This window comes from Perognathus longimembris, chromosome 28, assembly GCF_023159225.1.
Source record: "Perognathus longimembris pacificus isolate PPM17 chromosome 28, ASM2315922v1, whole genome shotgun sequence".
Classification (NCBI taxonomy): domain Eukaryota; kingdom Metazoa; phylum Chordata; class Mammalia; order Rodentia; family Heteromyidae; genus Perognathus; species Perognathus longimembris.
In genome coordinates this window covers 30,096,493-30,100,178 of record NC_063188.1, presented here as the reverse complement: position 1 = coordinate 30,100,178, position 3,686 = coordinate 30,096,493, and the positions used below count along the sequence as shown (strand labels likewise).

General features: G+C 38.3%; 1 non-coding gene across 1 annotated transcript; it reads right to left on the bottom strand.

The window, feature by feature from the left end:
• Nucleotides 1–3,369: 3,369 nt before the first annotated feature.
• Nucleotides 3,370–3,476, bottom strand: LOC125344330. Its single transcript, XR_007209469.1, has one exon. It is a non-coding gene; the product is annotated as a U6 spliceosomal RNA (small nuclear RNA).
• Nucleotides 3,477–3,686: the final 210 nt, after the last annotated feature.

Below are 3,686 nucleotides of genomic sequence, written 5' to 3'. Positions count from 1 at the left end.
CCCCATAGGCTATTAAAGAGCAGAACTGAGATTCTTGTTTTTTACTTATGTGCTTTTTCTCAATCCCAATGCTTTCCTGCCCCAGTAGTATTCAATTCTAATTTACTGGGTAAACTGTAAAGTCAACAGGGTTGAAAATGCACAATATGTTTTATTCCTAATCTTCAACTAAAGGCCTTGTTAATGCAAATCAGACAAGAGTGGACAAAAGTCCTGTGTAGTTTAAAATGATGAGAAAATACAGGGTTATTAGAACCATGCTGTCAACCGTGGCAGCTCTAATAATAGGCAACCAAAGCATGAATGATCAAATTTGCCCCTGAAATCATTGGCTTTATATGCTAGTGTATTGACTAAGTCCAAGTAGAGTGTTGGTAAAATGTGAACTCTGAGAAACTTGGCATCAAAACTACTACCTCTCAAATATATATTCCCTTCTCAACACAAACTATCTTGACCCGCACTAAACTCATTGTGCTCATCGTTTTCTGTATGCCCAACCCAACTCTGCAGCACATAACCAGCATCTACAACTCCACTCATGAAAGCTACTGAAACCAAATTAAAGCCAGGTAGCAGATGAGGGAAACCTGGTTGTCTAATACAAGAGTTACACATTGTGAGAAGAACAATAACAATCTGAGACTTCATCTACTTAATGAAATTTGTGTGTGTGTATAAAATATCTATATAGTTCTGATTTTTAGACAGAGATGAGAGAGTAAGAAAAAACAGAGAACAATGAAAATGGGAAAGATATGAACATATTTTCTTTTTTTTTTCTTGGCCAATCCTGGGCTTGGACTCAGGGCCTGAGCATTGTCCCTGGCTTCTTTTTGCTCAAGGCTAGCACTCTGCCAAGTGGCACAGCGCCACTTCTGGCCATTTTCTGTATATGTGGTGCTGGGGAATTGAACCCGGGGCCTCATGTATACGAGGCAATCACTCTTGCCACTAGGCCATATCCCCAGCCCATGAATGTATTTTCTAAAGGGTCAAGTAAGTAAAGAGAGATGTGAAGATTAAACTGAGTTCTGTTGGTTCATGCCTGTAATTCTAACTATTCAGGAGACTGAGACCTAGAGGCTAATGGTTTGAAACCAGACCTAGGCAGAAATTTGGAAGACTCTATCTCCAAATAACTAGCATTCAGTCTAGAGGTGCAGCTTAAGTGGTAGCTGAGCAAGAAAAGAGACCTCCCAAGAAGAGGCAGGGATGGGCTTTGAACCCTGGTCTGTTGGAATCCTAATATATGCTCTTAATATCTACAATGCTGAAAACACAGTGTAAGAACCTAACTGTACTGCAAGCTCCCAGGGAACTTGATAAAAATGCAAATTTCTAGTTGGATCATTGTGATGATTGCACAAGTATGCAAGCAATAAAAATCATTCAATTATTTGCTTAGGACAGGAAAATTTATAATATGTTAATCAGACCTCAATAAAGCAGTTTCAACATGAATATTCCTAAATCCTAACCTAGACCAATTGAACATATTTCTTCTATTGAAGCCCAGAAATGTATATTTTTTAACTTTCTGTGGTAACTGTCATGCTCACTGAAGTTTGATATGCATCTAAAAAGGTAGATGAAGTATAAAATTGTCCAGGAAAATCAGAAAAGAAGCAGAATTGGATCAATAGCATAATTAATATAAATTAAAAATTTATACAAATTTTGTAAACATACACAAAGAACAAACATGTATATATGTGCATATATATATATATATATATGTATACATTGGCTACCTTAAAAATGGTTGGCTGCAATAGAGTTATGTGACATGGAAAAAATAGAAAGGGAGAGAAAGAATTATTTCCTTGGTCTCTATTGATCTTGTTCAGATTACAATGTGTCGATGGGATGTCCTATTCTGGTCTAGCCTCTTTGGGGTTCTAAATGCTTCTCGTATCTGGATGAGCCTATCCTTCTGGATACTTGGGAAGTTCTCTGCTAGTATTCTGCTAAACTGTCTATCCCATTAACTTCCTTTTCTGTGTTTTCCTCAATACCTATAAGCCTTAAGTTGGGCTTCCTGATTGTATCTTGGAACTCCAGAAGCAATGTCTTGCTTTTTGGATTGGTTTTGTATTATTTTTTGTGCTTTCTCCATAAAGTCTATTCCATCCTCAATTCCTGAGATTTGATCCTCTGCATCATCCAGTCAACCACTCTGGAAAGCAGCATGAAGCTTCCTCAGAAGGCTAAACATAGAGCTCCCCTACGACCCAGCAGCCCCACTTTTGGGCATCTACCCAAAAGATTACATGACAGACCACACTAAAAGTCATCAGCACAACTATGTTCATTGCAGCACAATTTGTCATTGCTAAAATATGGAACAAACCCAAATGCCCCTCAGTAGAGGAGTGGATCAAGAAAATGTGGTATATATACACAATGGAATTCTATGCCTCTATCAGAAAGAATGACACTGCCCCACTCATAAGGAAATGGAAAGACTTGGAAAAAATCGAACTAAGTGAATTGAGCCAGACCCAAAGAAACATGGACTCTATAGTTTCTCTCATAGGGAATTATTAGTACACATCTAGGATATTCCTAGGAGAAAATTACAATAGTTCAATAGCTATGCCTGTATGAATACATAAGATGATGCTAAAGCAAAATGAACTTCAAGTTATGGAAACAAGTGTTATATCATTGTTGTAGTTATTTTCAACATGCCATGTGAAACCGTCCTCTTTTTCTCATATTCCCTTCCCGTGGTTTTACTGCTGATATCACTGTAACTGATTTTAGTACCTTGATATTGTATATACATGTATTGGAACTAGGGAAGGGAAAGGGAATACCAAAATTGAGAGACAAAGGATAAAAAGACCAACCAATTCAACAGCAATACTTACAGAACCATATGGTGTAAATCAACTGTACAACTCACGGGGGAGGGGATGAGGAGGGAGACGCTGGGGAAAAATGAGGGAGGAGGTAACAAGTTGGATAAGAAATGCACTCACTGCCTTACATATGAAACTGTAATCTCTCTGTAATTCACTTTGACAATAAAGAAACTTAAAAAAAACGGAGATAAAAAAGAACGGAGATCAAAAGGAATAGTAACTTTGCCACTTTCCTAACTTGACCAGTACAGTTTGGGTTTTTGGGTTTGTTTTTTTTTTTGCTAGTCATGGGGCTTGAACTCAGGGCCTGGGCACTGTCCCAGAGCTCCTTTTGCTCAAGACTAGCACTCAAACTCTTGAGCCACAGCATCACTTCCAGGTTTTTCTGTTTATGTCATACTGAGGAATTGAATCTAGGGTTTCATGCATGCTAGGCAAACACTCCACCACTAAACCACCTTCTAAACTCCAGTGTAGTTTTTGAGTTGGTCTTTTCTTTTTAAATATGGAACACTTCATGACTTTGCATGTCATCCTTGTGCAGGGGCAATGCTAATCTTCTCTGTATTGTTCCAATCTTAGTATATATGCTCCTGAAGCGAGCACGAGCTGGTATTTTCTTAGTGTAAAAATTGGTCCCTTTTAATGGAATACAAGCTCAGCACTGCCTGATCTAGTATGGGAATATGTAAACTTCAGGGCTTGGTTCACACTCTCTCTGTGGAGTGTGTTTATGAGTCACTATTGGGGTGACTCACTAGAGAGAAATGAAGGACTTATATCTCAAGTTCAATTGAGTCAATTCTGTACTGATTG